The sequence below is a fragment of the Dermochelys coriacea genome, chromosome 5 (genome assembly GCF_009764565.3).
Source record: "Dermochelys coriacea isolate rDerCor1 chromosome 5, rDerCor1.pri.v4, whole genome shotgun sequence".
Taxonomy (NCBI): domain Eukaryota; kingdom Metazoa; phylum Chordata; order Testudines; family Dermochelyidae; genus Dermochelys; species Dermochelys coriacea.
This window is the reverse complement of record NC_050072.1, coordinates 102,936,426-102,955,563: the sequence shown is the minus strand read 5'-3', so window position 1 is coordinate 102,955,563 and position 19,138 is coordinate 102,936,426. Positions and strand designations below refer to the sequence as shown.

General features: G+C 39.9%; 1 long non-coding RNA gene across 1 annotated transcript; it reads right to left on the bottom strand.

The window, feature by feature from the left end:
• Positions 1-2,899: 2,899 nt before the first annotated feature.
• Positions 2,900-14,086, bottom strand: LOC119856256. The gene is made up of 3 exons (XR_005293225.2): positions 14,007-14,086; positions 11,294-11,435; positions 2,900-3,420 (listed from the first exon to the last, which is right to left on the bottom strand). It is a non-coding gene; the product is annotated as an uncharacterized LOC119856256 (long non-coding RNA).
• Between the last annotated feature and the right edge of the window lie 5,052 nt (positions 14,087-19,138).

Sequence of the window (19,138 nt, the reverse complement as noted above, 5' to 3'; positions counted from 1 at the left end):
TTCTTTTTGCGAATACAGACTAACATGGCTGCTACTCTGAAAACTGGAAGAATGGATCGCTTGTGGGACCAGTAATGTGTATGAGACTTTCACTTCAACATTACCAATGAAAATCTGTCCCAGCCTGAGATGAAAAGAAAGGGTTACTATTGGTGGAGGAAGAATCCTGGACCTGGAGAAGTTGGGCTGCAGTCATGTGAGGAAGTTCTCATACAAGTCTAAGCGTTCCCTCTAATCCTTTCCTGTTGCTGGCTCTGTCTATTCTGCCTATGTGCCTGTTAGTGTAGTGCAGGAAATGGACATGCAGTGAGGAAATGGGGTGGAGGTGGGGGAATTCTGGTAAATAGCTATCTACATTCTATACTGGGAGAAATGAAAGCTGTTCCATTACAGATAGGATGAGGGGACCTGCAGGAGGCCCTTGCAGAGCTGAGAGAAGTATGTGGTGTTGTGTTGGGAAGCTGGCATGTGGCGGGGAACAAGGAGCACTTGGCCGGCAGGAAGCTCCCAAGGAAGGTCAGAATTCAAAGAATAAATAAAATTTTCCTTCAAAATTGAATCTCATCACTGAAGGTGTAACAGGTGCAGGGAGTTTATCAAACCCTTGGAGGAACAGAGTGAAGTACATGTCTGAGAGTAAAGCAGAGCCTGGCGAAGGGCTTGTCCATGTGCAGAATTGTGTTGGTTTAAGTAAAGGTGTGCTTAGCCATTACTACTATGCTCTTTTCAGAGTAGCAGCCGTGTTAGTCTGTATTCGCAAAAAGAAAAGGAGTACTTGTGGCACCTTAGAGACTAACAAATTTATTTGCGCATAAGCTTTCGTGAGCTTTTCGAGCTCACTTCATCGGATGCATTTGGTGGAAAAACTTTACTATGCTCTTCTCACTCATTTTGATGTATTAGGGCAGGATTTTGCCTGGAGTTGCTAGTCTTACAATTAGCTTAATGGAATACAACATAATCTTAGTTATCAATCGTAACAAGACTAGAAATGAATCTTTAAAGCAAGTAAAACCAGAGACAAGTTACGTAACCCTGTCTCAGTGAGTATGATCAAAACACAATTGCAAGATAATTGTGCCATTGCAGAACTAGCAAGTACATAAAATCTACAAATGTGGGAGACAATATTCATACTCTGGGTAGATAAAACAATCACTTACCACCTTGAAAGCATAGTCTATAATTAAAATACAATAGAAAATATAGATTCTAAAGCCAGAAGGGACCATTGTGATCATCTAGTCTGACTTCCTGTATAACACAGGTCCTAAAACTTCCTGAAATAATTCCTAGGGCAGATCTTTTAGAAAAACGTCCAATCTTGATTTAAAAATTGTCACTGATGAAGAATCCACCATGACCCTCGGTAAATTGTTCCATTGGTTAATTTATCTCACAGTTAAAAATGTACACCTTATTTCTAGTTGGAATTTATCTAGCTTCAGCTTCCAGCCATTGGATCATGTTATACATTTGACTGCTTGAAGAGCCCATTATTAAATATGTGTTCCCCATGTAGATACTTATAAACTAGTCAAATCACCAGTTAACCTTCTCTTTCTTAAGCTAAACAGATTGAGCTTCTTGAGTCTATCACCATAAGGTGTGTTTTCTAATCCTTTCATCATTCTCATAGCTCCTCTCTGAACCCTCTCCAATTTATCAATAGCCTTCTTAAATTGTGAACACCAGAAGTGGACCCAGCATTCCAGCAGTTGTTGCACCAGTGCCAAATACAGAGGTAAAATAACCTCCCTATTGCTTCTCAACATTCTCCTTTGTATGCATCCCCTAGAACCGAATTAGCCCTTTTGGCCACAGCATCACATTGGGATCTCATGTTCAGCTGATTATCCACCATAACCCCGAAATCTTTTTCAGAGTCACTGCTTCCCAGGACAGATTCCCTCATCATGTAAGTATGGCTTACATTTTTTGTTCCTAGATGCATACATTTACATTTAGCCATATTAAAGCACATATTGTTTGTTTGCATCTAGCTTACCAAGTGAACTAGATTGCTCTGTATCAGTGACCTGGTATTATTTACCACTCCCCCAATTATTGTATCATCTGCAAACTTTATCAGTGATGATTTTAGGTTTACTTCCAGGTCAATAATAAAAATTTTAAATAGTGTACTGATCTCTGTGGGACCGACTAGAAACACACCCATTTGATGATGATTCCCGGATTACAATTACATTTCAAGACCTATCAGTTAACCAGCTTTTAATCCATTTAATGTGTGCCATGTTCATTTTATGTCTTTCTATTTTTTAATCGAAATGTAATGCAGTACCAAGTCAAATGCCTTACAGAAGTCTAAGTATATTACATCAACACTTTTTCCTTTGTCAACCAAACGTAAAATCTCATCAAAAAAGTTAGTTTGATGGGATCTATTTTACAAAAACCCATATTGATTTGCATTAATTATATTACCCTCCTTTAAATGTTTATTAATTGAGTCCACTATCAGCTGCTTCATTATGTTGCCTGGGATTGATGTCAGACTGACAGGCCTGTAATTATCCTGGGCCATCCAATTTACCCTTTTAAACAATGGCAGAACATTAGCTTTCATCTAGTCTTCTAGAATTCCCCAGTGTTCCAAAATTTATTGAAAACCAATTTTAATGGTCCAGCAAGCTTATCAGCCAGGTCTTTTAAAACTCTTGGATGCAAGTTATCTGGGCCTGCTGGTTTAAAAATGACTAACTTTACTAGCTGCTGTTTAACATCCTCCTGAGATATTAGTGAGATCCTTTTGGTATTGAAACCAGATGTGAGGGATTCATACTGAAGCATAAAAACCAAAAGAAATGTTTATTTCAGTCAGAGAGATAACACACTATTTATTTGAGTACATCCAAATTATATTAATAGGGCAAAATATTCCTTAGAAGGTACAGAGTCCATGGGGTAAAAAATGCTTGTTGAAACACAGTCTGGCAAGAACACCCCTCCAAAGAAAGTTTAAGCCAAAAACCTAATAGTCTGGCATGATAGCTAGTTGCTCAGTGCAGTCAGCATATCTAATTATTATGGATGAGTTTGAGCATTTAAAAATTAGACACAACCTTGAGCTTGTGGTTGTGGCACCAAGAGGCACTGTGACTCAGAAATACACCTCTAAGTCACAATTTCTACACTTACAGTATTTCTCCTTGCTCCTGGCATGGTAGAAACTTGTTGCAGGGTACACTGCTGGTGGCCAGTGAATAGAAGATTGAGCCAAGGCTCTACCTATTCCCTGCCTCCTCCCTTCTCCCCTGTTCCATATAGGGAGTAAACAGGCACGTGACACCTGCCTTCTTCTGCCTTCCCAGAGCCAAGATCTTGGTAACCCACACAATGGCATAAGGCAAATACTTAGCTTCTTGTGCAGGCATGTAGTTCAAGTCACAATATAGTCTGAAAAGCAAACAGAATACCATCATTAGGGAAAAATAAGTATCCCTGTGGTGGTTTCAGTGCTATTTGCAAGATTATAATCACAAAGACATTCAGTTGCACAATACAATCATGATATGAAATCTTAAATTGAAAGTTCAAGATAAGTTTTATGGTTTAATTCCATGTGAAGATAAACCAAAATAAAATTAGCATCCTCCATTCCAACAATCTCTTCCTCTTCTGGAATCTCCCTATACTTAAAAATGACAACTCAGCCCAATTAAACCCAAGCCTCATTGCTTACAAGAGAGAAAAGCATTCAAATTAAGAGTACAAATTTTCTGAAAATATCGTTCTGTACCTAACCAAGACTTCATTGAGACCAAGAAAATGTGATGAAGTCTGGTATCTGTAACCTGGCTTATCCCTGATAGGTGACAATTTTTTATTTCTAGTAGACCATAGGTGCCGGGGCTGGAGCACCCAACAGGGAAAAAATGGTGGGTGCTGAGCATCCACCAGCAGCCCCCCTATTAGCTTTCCCCCACCTCCCCAGTGCCTCCCGCCTGCCAGCATGCCCTGCAGATCAGCGCCTCTCCCTTCCACCCAGCGCCTCGTTTCATGGCATGCAGGAGGCTGGGAGGGAGGAGTGAGGACACAGTGTTCTCGGGGGGAAGGGGTGGAACTGGGCAGGAAGAAGTGGGGTGGGAAGAGGCAGGGCATGGGTGGGGCCTTGGAGAAGGGGTGGAGTGGGGGCAGGGCCTGGGGCAGAGCCGGGGGTCGAGCACCCCCTGGCACTTTGGAAAGTCGGAGCCTGTGTAGTAGACAGTAATTCACAGATCACGAGACTGTCAGTGGCATTGGTGTTGTAAAAGTTTTCAGATTTGGCAGGCTCCACATAAAAAACAATGTGGTGCCAGTCATTATCACAGGATCTAATCCAAGCAGCCAGTGAAGCAAATAATATCTTCCTGTATCACTCATTCAAAAATATTAATCGGTCTCAGATGTTTCGTAGACTGTATACCAATATTTTCCAGCTCATCAATTCTTGAGATACTTTTCAATTTCTCATTCATTACAAGAATCCCTATGTGTTCCAGGGTTGGACTAGAGTTCTCCAAACCTGCTATACATCTGTTCCATCAAAACAATTGAAATATTGCTGTCTGTCTTTCAAAACCATAAAAGGACAACATAGGAACAGCCATGGATTATACCCATGGTCCATCTAGTCCAGTATTTTACCTCTGTCGGTGGCCAGCAACAGATGATGATGAGGAAGGTGCATGAAACCCAACAGAAGGATAAGAGATAATCTGTCCCCCATGAAAGTCTCATCCAAACTCCTAATAGTTAGCACTTGTTGGGTGAGATTTTATATCCTTTCCAAAACTTTATTTAGCATCAACTATTATAACTTTGGGGAACCTTGTTGTTCATATAAATGTCCAATCCTTTCTTGAATCCTGCTAAGTTTTTGGCCTCAGTGACATTCCACGGTAATGAGTTCCACAGTTTAACTAAAATTATATGAAAATATATTATTGTTGTGTTTCTTTCCATCTAGTAAATAGAAGCGCTTGGTAGCACGTGTTAGACTCTAACTAAGGTTGCAAAATAGCTTCCATTACAGCCCCTCCCCTTACATTATTCTGAAAATATTTCAAAATGTTCCCTTTTTTGAGTTGAGATTTTCCGGTTTTGGTGGCTGTCAGAAGGTGACTATTTCTAAACAATTTGAGCAAAACCTCTTCTGCCATATCTGAGTTTAGCAAGGGTGAAATAAATACTGTAAGTAAATTCTATTTTAAAAGGACTAATAAGCTGACATTTGAAACTTGCCTGGGTCATTGGGTAATATCTGAAAAATGAACCATGTGCAGTAGAATATTTCCACCAAGTGTGCACCAGAGCCAGAGTTTGTCAACTTGGCTCCCACAGTTAACTTCTAAATAAAAGTGACTTTCAGAAATGTAGTGCACCCACAAATTCAGTTGAAGTCAATGGACGTGGCATGTGGTTACCACTTTTGAAAATCAGGCCACCTGAACTTCAGTGTCTAAATATGGAGCTTAACTGTAGGCAGCCAAATTTGAAACTGTTGGCCGTAAGCACAGATATACTGAGCATTTGTGCATAGTTGGTCAGGTGCACACTTGTTTCAGAGAATTTACCAGCTCTGTGGGCCAAACCAGTGAACTTGAAAATGTGCAAGGTGGACATTTGTGGAGAAAGGAACTTAGAAGCACTGCATGTAAGTCTGTAAGGTGCACAAGTGGAATAGGCAAAGATCAAAGAATTTAGGAGTTTGGTAGCAAAGGTCATGGAGCTTGTAAACTGTGCAAGGCGATTACTTCTAGATTGTCTTTTCTCTGCCTTTCTGTTTCTTCTAAGGGACAACAAGGACGTTAATGCTGTGTAAAGGTGCAATATAAAGTTTCCAAGATCAAGAAAAACACAAGTATGGTTATTCTAGTAACATTAACTCTAGTAACATTAACATCAGTCACATTGCATTTATTTTTGATTCCCCGTTTCCTTGTTAAATGTAAATATTTGTTATTACTATATATTATGACATATACAGGATGTACAAAGGAGAGGCATTAACATTTTGGAAGTAGCATTAACGTTTGTGATGAGGAGAGATTAATAAGACTGGGACTTTTCAGTTCGGAAAAGAGATGACCAAGAGGGGATATGATAGAGGTCAATAAAATTGTGGTGTGGAGAAAGGGACTAAGGAAGAGTTGTTTACTCCTTCACATAATACAAGAACCAGGGATCACCCAATGAAATTAATAGGCAGCAGGTTTAAAACAAACAAAAGGAAGTGCTTCTTCACAGAACTGACAGTCAACCTGTGGAACTCCTTGCCAGGGGATGTTGTGAAGGCCAAAACTACATCAGGGTTCAAAAAATAACTAGATAATTTAATGGAAGATAGATCCATCAATGGCTATTAGCCAAGATGATCAGGGATGTAACCCCATGCTCTGGGTATCCCTAGCTGCTGATTGCTAGAAACAGAGTGGACAAGAGAGGGTGCCTGTTCTGTTCATTCCTTCTGACGCACCTGGCATTGGCCATTGTCAGAAGACAGAATTCTGGGCTAGACGGACCACTGGTCTGAATCAGTATGACTGATTCATCATGGAAGTAGTTTTTGGACTTTCCTTTTTCTGTGAATAGCACTGTCCTCTTTTGGATGAATGCCAAGGGTTACTTTATTGTGTGTTATTTTGTTGCCCTCTAGTGGCTGAAAACAAGGAACAGTATTTTGTTCTTCAAAGTGTATGTGTGTCATCATTTCAAACTCTAGTGGCTGCAGCCTGCAGAAGATAAAAGCCTTAATACTACTTTGCAAGTGTGACAGCTTCTAGGTTACTGCTAGTAGTTTGTTATTATTTTTCTCCACTAGTTGTTTATAATACCATTTAGCCAGATAAAAAATAAGGTGGTTTTTTACCATTATGCTTTTTTATTTCACAAAATTTGAGGGTCTGTGTGTGTGTGTGTGTGTATTTGTGTATGTGTATGCGTATTCTGTGGAGCTGAAATGAAGATGGCAGGTTTGGTTTGTTTCCTACTTTTTTCAGCCAACATCCTCCACGTCAGCTATTCCAGAAGGAGCATATGAACACAAAAAGTTTCTTTTAGTGGGGCCAGTTTATTTTTAAAAAAATGTGATAAAGGTGGATAATTTTAGGCAGATATTTAAAAACTTGAAGATATACCCTGTCATACTAATAATTCAAAGTAAGGTTCAATTTTGCAATGGCACCATTTGACTGTTCTGAATCCTTAATAATAGGCTTTTATTATCAGAAACTCAAGCATGGGATTCCCTATGCAGCAGAATGTCAATGAAACACAGTATGCTAATAATAGATTGCAAAACCCATTAAACCAGACTGCCCCTTTTTTTCTTAAAGGGAGATGGAAATTTCCCTCCTATCTGAGACATATTCAGTCTCACAGAGCATGACTTTAAAGCTTCAATAGTCTCCTATACTCATTCAATTGTTACAAAACCTATCAAATCAAGCAGATTAAATTGTTACACAGTAAGTACATACTCCAGACCTCTACTGTATCATAAAAAGTTCCCTGTTGTACAAAGTTGTATTGTATCCCACAAAGAACATTCAACCCAATACCTCATAATTAAACAAAATGGCAAACTTTTTTTTGAGAATTTAACTGACACATTTTAATAATTATATGGTGGTGTTGCAGTGGTGTTGGTCCCAGGATGTTTTAGAGAAAAGATGGATGAGGTAATATCTTTTATTGGACCAACTTCTGTTGATGAGAGAGACAAGCTTTCAAGCTTACACAAAGATATTACCTCACCTACCTTGTCTCTCACATTTTTAATAATTCACTTAATTAGCAAGGGCATGACTCAAACAATTCTGTGTGTCCTGGAGATTCAATGTATGTAAAATGTGTCCTGTTGGACTTAATTTATTATTATACAGTGATTGTTACTGTTGTTGTTAAGCGGTCATATTGAGATAGCCCCTAGAAGCTTCAACAAAGTTGTGTCCCCATTGTTCCAGGCACCATACAAACATAGAAGAAATGACAGTCCCTGCCCCAAAGAGATATATGTTTGACTTAGTCTCATATATGTTGTAACAAACACATATGCCCCATTGTGATGGAATGCACCTCTGTATTTACACCCTACATACTACTGTAATAATCTTTCTACAGAATATGCCTTGTGAGGCATCATTTGAAAATGAATAACTCATAGGTCAATAGAATCATGGTGAAATGCATGTAATAAAATTTGTTAGTCTCTAAGGTGCCACAAGTACTCCTTTTCTTTTTGTAATAACACTGTATGTAAATTTATGAAATCTCCCATAAAGGAGCATGATGTTAAAGGAACATGCTCAAACTCACGTAGCCCCACTTAGGTAGAACTGGTCAAGCAAGCTGTCTTAAACAAAGGAAAGTGTGTTTACCTCATTTTGCATATAAGCTGTAAAAGAGTCCTCAGACAGTGAGAGGGAGGGAAGAAAGAAGACAAAGACAATCTGCATTTCAGCAAACACAGGTGAAAAGCAACAGCATACCACCTTGTTCCTCTCAGATTACATGTATCCTTGCTCTCAGCTGGGAAGAACTTTATCTAGGAGTCACTCTCAGGAAAACACATTTCAAAGGGTGACTGAACTATAAAAATAAGGGGCAAAAACACCCCAAGTTATCGCTCCCTGACCATCTCTTTTTTTCCATCTAAGATGACAAAAGAAACAGCCTATGGACTTTGGGTGCAGATCCTGGCCTGAAATTTGGTCAGCAATGATATTGGGAACCTGTGATAAGAACTTCACTTTAAACCAAGTCTAGTTTGTTACGTTTAGAACTAGGAAGCATTTTATCTTAATTTTTCTTGTAACCATTTCTGATTTTAATACCTTAATACTTGTACTCGCTTAAAATCTCTCTCTTTGTAGTTAAATACACTTTTGTTGTTCTTTAATCAAAATTAATCCAGTGTTGTGAACTATGTAGGAACTACATTTAAGGTGGCAAGCTGTTATATATTGTTCCCTTACAAGGACAATGGATCTAAAAATATCCGACCTGTCCAGAAAAGGGCTGGACAGTACAGAACACACATTTGGGGGTGGGGAGATTCAGGACTGGGGGCATGTTGGAGTCACCCTGAAAGTAATAATCAAGGCTGGTGGGAGCCAGGGTGTAGGCATCAGAGTTGCTGAACCAGAACTGTGGCCATACATGGATACTCAGGGTGTGACCTGGATGCTGGCAGGATGTGGGAGCTACAACAGCAAAGCACTGTAAGGCACCCAGTGTTCCAGGGCAAGGGTGACACAGCCCCTCACTGTCTGGATTGCAACCTGGAATGTCATACCCATAGGTACAGTTTCTGACTATTTTTCTCTCATAATCAAGTAAAATGTGTGACCGTCTACCCACTTATTTGTGCAAGGCAAGTATTTTTTTGAGGATGAGTGAGGGAAGTAGTTTTTTTGTTATCTTGGCCATATGTGGTGAGTAGGTTTTGTCTCTGGGCTGAGACATTTTCCTAACAATTTTGCAAGACTTTTGTCAAAAATACATCTGTCTATCCATGAATTTTGAAGCTGATCTTTCTCTGCGGTGGTGGCAGTGCTGGAAATATGGATTCTGATCTTTAAACATCACAATTAAGTACCTAGCTCAGTCATGAAGCCATGGGGAATGGGAATTTCCCTATATTCCATTACTTTAAAAAATGATACCATGTGGCTAGCTGTTTTTGTTTTTTGTCTCTCTACATTGACTCCAGTCAGGAGTGAGTTCAGGTTAGTTCTCTTCTCAAAAGTGGGACAGGAGCTTGAAATGGGGACAGATTAGGTTGCTACTAGGTGTTGGGAGAGATAAGACATGAGACTCCTGCCTTTTTATCATGGCAAACGTGTGCATTTTAGGGTTTTGAATTGTGACCTTACTTATACTTAGGGCCCTACCAAATTCTCGGTCCATTTTGGCCAATTTCACGGTCATAGGATTTTAAAAATTGTAATTTTCATGATTTCAGCTATTTAAATAAAATTTCACAGTGTTGTAAGTGAAGGGAGCCTGATCCAAAAAGGAGTTGGGCTGGGGTCAAGGTTATTGTGGGGGGGTGGGATGCAGTATTGCTACCCTTACTTCTGCATTGCTGCTGGTGTTGCTTTCAGAGCTGGGCAGCTGGAGAGCAGTGGCTGCTGGCTAGGAGTCCCACTCTGAAGGCAGAACTGCCATCAGTAGCAGTGTAGAAGTAAGGAGGGCATGGTATGGTTTGCCACCCTTACTTCTGTGTTGCTGCTGGCAGGGTGCTGCCTTCAGAGCTGGGCACCTGGCCAACAGTCGCTGCTCTCTGTCTGCCCAGCTCTGAAGGCAGCGCAGAAGTGAGGGTGACAATACCACAACCCTCCTAAAATAACCTTGCAACCCCCTGCAACTCTCTCGGGTCAGGACCTCCCGTTGGAGAAATGCTGATCTCCCCTGTGAAATCTGTATAGTATAGAGTAAAAGCACACAAAAGACCAGATTTCACGGTGGGAGACCAGATTTCACAGTCTGTAACACGTTTTTCATGGCCGTGAATTTGGTAGGCTACATAAAAATCAAAGCAACACACACATACTTGTGTAATTTGGTATCTACATTTTAAAATGTGCCTTCTAAGATTACTGAAACTTGAATATTTTGAAATTAATAATTAAATGTTTTTCAGGCAGACCATGTGCTGTAACCTCCCCACCCCCTTTAGATGTTTCCTAGGTAGGTCTGATAAAAAATTATCCATTGAAACTTTTTTCAACAAAAAACTCTTTTTTTTATCATATGAAATTTTTCATAGGAAAATTTTGCTTACTTCAAAATTTTCCAGGTTTTCCAAGAAAAACTCAAACCTAACATTTTTCATTTAAAAAACCCTAAAATTTTTCAATGTTTCAAAAACCAAAAATGTATGTTTTCAGTAATTTTTTGTTTGTTCAAAACAAAGACACAAAATTTGTACTAAAAATCAAAAAATATTTCAGTTTTTGAACAGCAACAAATATTCAGATTGCTCCTTTTTAAAAAATGAAAAATGCATGTTTTTTCAAGAAAATGTGCAGGAAATTTTTTTATATTGCTTCCCTCTCCCCCCCCCCCGCCCCCAAATATACCTTGAAAATACCATTTTTGACCACCCCTACAGGAGTGCTCCCTCACTCTGTTCTGTCTAGGCACAATTCTGCAAAGACTGTATACACGAGAAAACTAGAAATGTGCCTCTTTATTTCTCTCAATTATTGGAGGCTATGTATGCAGTAATTTTCAATATTAGTTTTTCAAAAAATATTTCCCCTTGAAATAATTATTTACTTACTAGATTGGAATATGGATGGCTTTGGAGCAATTGTGACGTATATCAGGCGCACTCAGGCCTTTATACACCATGCTAGGATACACTTCCCCCTTTTTGGACCTGATTCCATCTTGCCTTGTGCACCATTTATTGTCACTTACTCCTGTACAAAGCAAATGCAAAAGGTGAATTCTGGTTTGGTAGTGTTTTACCCACATTTTCCACTCTCTTTATTAAATGACTGCTCAAAATGAAAAACAGTGGAGAATCAGGCCCCCAAGTCTGTATTTTGGCTGCATAAGTAAGTCTCCAAATTTAAAGGTTTCAGAGTAGCAGCCGTGTTAGTCTGTATTCGCAAAAAGAAAAGGAGTACTTGTGGCACCTTAGAGATTAACAAATTTATTAGAGCATAAGCTTTCGTGAGCTACGCATCTGATGAAGTGAGCTGTAGCTCACGAAAGCTTATGCTCTAATAAATTTGTTAGTCTCTAAGGTGCCACAAGTACTCCTTTTCTTTTTTCCAAATTTAAAACCAACCAAACAAAACCCACTGAGTTATCTGGATTCCTGGGGAATGAGAATGCGCAGCCCCAGTACAGAGAGAAAGAACACAGTGGCTTTGATCCTTGGGTCTAGCCAGGCTGTGCTTGGCATGTGACCCAACTGTGGGAAAAGGGTCAAAGCAAACATGACCTTTGTGCTCCACTGATTCCTGGGGGCCAGTTAATCCTCCAGCATAAATCAGAGCAGCTCTATCTAAACTGGTGATGCCCCAAAGGGCCATTATGTTGTCCAGGGATTGCCAAAGTGCAGCCGTGCTTTGGCCAAATGCTATCCCTAGCCACATAATCCTCTACACATGCCTCCAATTCTGTGGGACTTCTCAGCTGCCCTGTGAGAGCAGATTTATATCTCTTTTGCACAACTGGAGCGGAGCAAAGGGGATAGATATAAGCCATGACCTGGTTCATTGTCTGCAAGGGGGCAGCTAATTGTAAACCTTCCATTTCCAGAATATGATTTAACCAGAAATATTATCAAAACAACTAGAAAGTCCATGGTTGTTTACTAGTTTCAGCAATTTTTGGCTATTTTAAGCAATTCATGCTTGACCTAACCTCTGATAGGAGGTTGCCTTCTGTTTCATAAATCATTAATTATCCCAGAATGTTCACTGTTGTTAATGATCGAAGAGGCTTGTTGAGAAGTGAAGTGGCATTCGGGAAATTAAATATGAAAGAATCATGAAGACAATGCAAACACAAGAGCAAACAAATTTAAAAGGAAACCATTCCATTGTGCTTGTCTTAAAGATTAACAAATTAGTGCCCAAACCCTGCTTCACCTTAGTGGAACTCTAATTGTCTGAGTAACTTAATGCTAGATTTGGCCTGTGATTGGCAAAGTGACAGTTACAGCTTTCTTGAATCAGGAAGCCAGGCATGTACAGTATTCAATAGTGCAGCATTAGCCAGGGTCTAGCAAATTGCAGCTGGTTTTTAAATACTGTACCATCAAACAGTTTTCTGACAGCAGATTTTACTCCACTTGCCACTTTTAATATAGCAACAAATGGTCAGGTGGGTACAGTACATCCAGCTTCAGTGCCAATGCCCTTTGTTAATAAGAAAAATGGTTCAGTAATGCAAACCATAATCATTTGATTTCACTAGCTGGTGAATGAGCTGATTAGCCCATCACACATTTCCTTTTTCCATCATCCCCTACACTTTTGCAAAATTCCTCCTCTCTGTTGCCAGACTTGGAATCTCCATCTCTATTCCTTAAGGACAAGAGGTTTTTGCAAGGTGATCAGTTAGAGTCATGACCCCAGGAATACTATGTGCATCTTTATATTTTGGAAGGATTGTTAATGTTTTCCAAGGGCTGTATAGTTTTGCTGTTTTAAATTTTCCTCTCTCAGATAGCCCCGCAGAATAGAATATGAATACCCAGAGCAGCTTTACTGTTTTATGCCATTCTTGGCTGGCTGCTTTGGGAACTGCTCTGAAGCTGTAAGAGGTCAATGTATAATAAATCAAGTGGGTATGTATGAGTGACTTTCAGACAACACAAGGAAAGTCTGTGTTATTTTTGAGCCTCCTACTTATCCTGAACAAATTTAACAACTCATTCCTTGGAACTATTGACAATGGCTCTGATTCAGCAAAGCACCCAAGTCAATGAGACTTAAGCGTGTGCTAAAGTAGTTTACTGAATAGCAGTGGACTTAAACACATACTTAAGAACTTTGGTCCTGAAGTTTTATTTGCAAGGTTAGAAGCCTAAAGTCAGCAGCCAGAATCAAGAGACTTCCCCATTTTAATTAATGACTGGCCACTCTACACAGGTGCTACACGTTGAAAATGATGATTAAAAACTAATTTAAAAAGCATAATCCTATGCTTTTTATGGCACTTTAAATATACAGAGAATACTAATATTCACTCATTGGGAAAAGATTTCGTTTGAGTTTAAAAGTAGAAGGCAGATTAAAAATTACATACTCAAAAATATTTCTTTCAGACACACACCCAGTAACGTATTCCATACAAGAAGATTTTGTTTTTCTGTAATCAAAAGTTTCTCTTAAAAATAAGCTGCTATAGTATGAGGTAATAAAGCAGTAGACTGTAGCTATTTGTAAGCTATAAAGTATTGAGGTAGAACCACAGAAGTATAATTATGTTTAAGGAAATATATGCAACTTTTTGTACAGATGTTTTTAGTTTACCAGAGAGCATTGTGCACCAGAAGTCCTCATTCACCAGAATTCTTGTAAATTTCGTCTCAAAGTGATGAAATGCCATTTCTGAGGAGCCAAGAGGAAAAAAAAGTAATTTTAGAAGTTATAATGTAACTACAAAGTACAGAGTTTTGGTTTTTGCCATACAGCTTTCCAGAAAGCACATATTTTAAACATGTATGATTAATAGAGAAGAAAACATCCAGATGGTGCACATCAAATACACTACTGCTGGGGAGGAGCAGAGCTAAATGCTAAAAGAACTCATTTAACCCTTTCCTGTGAGACCATTCAATGAGAGCCACAAGTCATTTGTTAATATTATATATATAGTACTGCACAGTGTGTACACAAGCACATGCATATGCACACTCACTATACTATACTGTACTATATAAGGAGAACATATCCTTATATATCCACATATATCTATACAGTTATCTATATATCTAAGGATCATATATTCCAGCTGAAGATCTCAAAGTGCTTTACAAACTCTAATTAATGCTTACAATGCTCAATTATCTTCAATTTACAGATGTGGAAACTGAGGCATGGCAAAGTTAAGTGATTTGCCTAAGATTACAAGATAAGATGGGAGTTCTGTGGCAGAATCAGGAGTAGAACACAAATCACAGGACTCACCCTCCTTTAACCATCAGAGCATCTATTGCTCCTTCCCATTTTTGAGTCTAGAAACCCAAAATAATCTTAAATGACAGGTTTAAACTGAGAAAATCCAGACTGCCACTCCATCCTTAATATTTTTTCCTCCAAAAGTATTGCAGCTCATAAAATAACACTCAGTACTCTATGTTACAATGCAAAAGCTTGGTGAGAAATGAGTTAACAATTCTGTGGCAGCCTCTCCTCAGATTTTAATAGATTTTATGGAAACCAGATTTATTCTGCATTACAAGTTTCACTGTTCACATTTTAAAGCTGTAAATAATGTACAGGACCTCCCCTTCCCCTCTAGCTCCAGGTCACTTTGTGTCAACTGAGATGGAAGGATGCGGAACGGCTGGCACTGTACTGCACACATGAAGAGGGTGGGAGCCCAGGCCTTGTTCTCAAGGGCCTGCCTCTCTGGAATTCTCTCTCTCTCAGTACACACCAAAGCACATCACTGGCAGGCAGCATGGAAATCTTCCAGAAGCTGATTTCCTTTTCTTAGTTATCATGTTGTTTTCATAGTCTGTGTTGCATACTTTTGTGTGGCTACTTCAGCAGTTGAATGTCAGGGTTTTCCATGCCTTACTCGTGCTCTAGCTTTTCCAGACAGTGGCTTTGGGTCACTGCTGATGAAGGTTGAATTTGTATGTGAGATCTATGGTGGACATGAAAAGCATATCTACCTTACTTAAAAGTGTCACAAGTCTAAAGACCCCTGTGGTATTGAATCAATTGACTCAGGCTCGTGCTACAGGAGTAAACATAGATAGCAGTGTATTTGTTCCTGCTCGGGCTGGAGCCCACGCTTTGAAACCTGTCGAGCAGAATTGTTCTCAAAGCCCAGGCTCCAGCCTGAGCCCAAACATCTATCCTGATATTTTTAGCCCCATAGCATGAGCCCCATGAACCCAGGTCAGCTGACTTGGGCTCTGAGACTCACCACACATTTTATTTTTGCAGTGTGGACGTACCCTCAGAATTCATGGAGGGAGTTAGAGGTAAAAAGCAAGTCACTGGGAAGTCCTGGATACCGAGTCCCAGCACGGGGGTATAATAACCCAGACCTTCTCAACGAGTGAATTTCTCTCCTCTTCCAAAAAAAAAAAAAAAAAAGCATTGAATAGTCTCTATCTGCTCCCCTCTTCTGAACCCCACATCACCATCTCATCCCAGAAGCAGACAGAACTAGCCCCCTCAAAACTTCAGACCTGCCTAGGACCTGTCCTTTCTCCCCAAGAAGCAAATGGAACTGACCACCAGCCATCATCTTCTGAATTTGCCAACAACAGAGACAGCCAGGTCCTTCTCTAAATCAAGCTTTGGAATGGCTAAAAAAATCAATGTAAGACCCAATAGCTGCAAAAATTGGAGGGAATGATGGTATCTGTGTCTCCCAGAGACAATGACAGAGTCAATTTGTATCCTTATATAATTACCAATCTTTTAAATCATCCAGGTGCCACAAAATACTTTGGGCCTCATTCTCATTTTCATAAAGGTCAGTTTACACCACACTGGCAGTATAAAGGGCCTTAAAGTGGGTAAGGCCCCATACAATGTTGAAGTGGTATAAAACAGACTTAGTGTAAATAAGAATTAGGACATCTATTTTTGATTGAATATGACTGTGATTTGTAAAAAAGATACAAAAGAAGAGAAAAAAGATCTATTGCTTTAAGTCCAAACTGATTTATACAAACTATGATGAATTCAACTCTTTATAGACCAGTTAACGTGATTATAAAATTCTCAGTGACCTGGACTGTCTGCCTGACTTCCTTCCATTCTGGAATAATGATTTAAATGCACATTCCTTTTCTAAGCTGTCCCTACTGTACCCGCATAATGAAAAATGCAGCATATTGCAATAGCAAACAGTAGAAACATTCTATGTGGAAATCACAAAATGTTAAATGAAAAAACTATATTAATGTAACATCAGTGTTACACAGTTGAAACAAAGAGAAAGACTAGACATGCCATAGCTAAAGGGCTAGAGGCACAAAGAAACGTAGATGTGGTGAGGCCGAGCATCATTGCATCTACCTTTTCAGTGCCTAGAAAATCTCTGGGATTCACAAAGTCTGAACTGGGTGCCGAGGCTCCCTATGCAATGAGTGGGGAGAGAGAGGGGCCTTAGAATGGGATTCACAAAAGCCAGTATGCAAGGAGGATCCTCATCAATACTGGCTGAATGGGAGGTGCCCAGGCAAGGGACGGGTGCTAAGTTCTGTCGCTCTGTCAGAGACAGGTGCCTAAGTCCGGGTTGCACGGAGGTGCTCCGCTCCTTTTAGGTTTCTTAACGGCAAAGCTTCTCATGGCATTAGGCACTCACACTGTTTTTTTGGGGTGGAAAAACACCAGAGGATGGGGTATTTAGCTGGGATGTGGGAGACCCCCTGATTTGAATCCCCCTATGCCAGAGGAGGAGAAGAGATTTGAACAGAGCTCTGCCACTTCTCAGGTGAGTTCCCTAGTCATTGGGCTACAGGATAGTCTGATGTGGGGCTCCCTCAGTCTGTTCAAGCTGATGTGCTGTGGATGTATAACCAAAAAATGCACTGGAACAGGGTCCTGGGTCTCCCAGCTCCGAGGAGAGTGCTCTAACCATCAGGCTATAGAATCATTCTCATGCTTGCTTTCTCTCTCTCTCTCTCTCGGTCCCAATGTAGAAGCTGTTCCACTGTGGATAAACAATGAAAGAATCATTGAGCCAGAAAGAGAGCAAGAGCATGAGAATGATGTTGTCTGGTAGTTAGCACACTCAGCTGAGGGATGGTAGATGACTGTTCAAATCCCTTCTCCCCCTCACGCAAAGGGGGGATTTGACATAGGTGTCTCCCACATCCCAGATGAGGGCTGTAATCACTGGGCTAAAAGTTATGAAAGTTCTCATCCTACTTCTCCCCTCTGAGCCCCGCTTCAGCCATTTTGTGTAAGCTCATATATAGAGGCTTGATCCAGGAGGTGAGCTCTGAGCACTCTTATCAGATCAGGCCCTGCAGGCGAGCAAGAGGGAGGAATGCCTAACTTTCTCCCCCCGCCCTGGTTCGGTTCATGCACTAAGGCACCCAGACACCTAGTGTAGGGCTGTAGTGTGCATGCCTAAAGGTAGAAATTTAGGAGCCTAAGGAATTTCTACTGCAAAAATGTAGGTGTGAAGTGAGATTAGGAGACAACAAGATTTAGCAACAGCTGAATGGGAGCTTTGTGAATAAGTCCTTTTGTCAATCTAGCCCAAAGTTCCTATTGATTGATGTTGTGTGTATGAAGTATTTTTCTCTTCTTGTTAAATTTGGAATTTATGTATGCTAATTTCTGGTTTAAAATCTTTAGTACAAAGTGCCCAGGATAGGCTCAATATGTCCAAGCTCATGATGAGGAGTTAGTAGCCTCAACTTTAAAATATACTGATCAATAAAATGAAAATAATTGTGTTATCTTAAAATTGTGTATTAAAGATTTTGCTGTTGATGCTGCTGCTGCTGTCTGTCTGCAAACAGTTTTTTTTTTTTTTGCTAAGCTGTATTGCTCACATTTTGACAATGGAAAAAAATGGAAACTAGCCAGTCCAACACCACAAAACAGAGCATTCTCTCAGCTTGGGGGAACATCAGATTGAGAAGAAGGAGGCATTGCACTGTGGCAATCCCTAGCTGTTGGAAAGGCCCCTTGGGGACTATGGCAGCTGGTACAAATTAACTGTAGTCCTGAAACTGCTCCCAAGTATCAAGATCTGGGAGCTGCCCAGAGTGGCTTTGAGACACCTTTTGTCCCAATCCACTGAGCATTTCCACTGATCCCAATGTTTTTTACACAAAGGCTCAAAGTCTGTATAACATTGAATAGGACAGCAAAAATTGCAAAAGTGACTCTAAAGTCTAAAGAGTCTGCCGTTTCTTTTTCTGGTTGTGTGCAAACATGGTGGGTGGATAAACAGAAATCTGAGACTGGCAGTGTTTGTTAGGTTAGCTAACTGCAGCTGAAGAATCAGACAATGAAGAGCAGAATAAATTAAACATGGTTTATGCTCATATTCTAGCTACAGTAGCTCCCAGAAGCCCCTATCTGGACTAAGGTCTCACAGTACTGGGTGCTGTACAAACATACTGGTATAGGTTCTTAAATAAAATAATATTAAGATAAGCTCCGTTTGAACCTAAAGTGCTTAACAATTTCCTTTTAAAGATTCTGGCAAGTCAATAAGAGGCCTCCATTTGGTATCATACAACTGTACATGCCTATAGCTTGCAGATTAGCCAGTGATAGTCAAAACTGGTACATAAATGTTAGTCTTTGTCAGTAGGTGGCTATTTTCACTTGGCATCTGAGGCAGTGAGAGCCGTGTATTTTGGGTACTGTTCTTTCTCTTTGAAGTGGAAGCAGTATATCAAATATTTTAAAAAGCAGTTCTCATGACACCATTATGGGCTATGTATAAATAA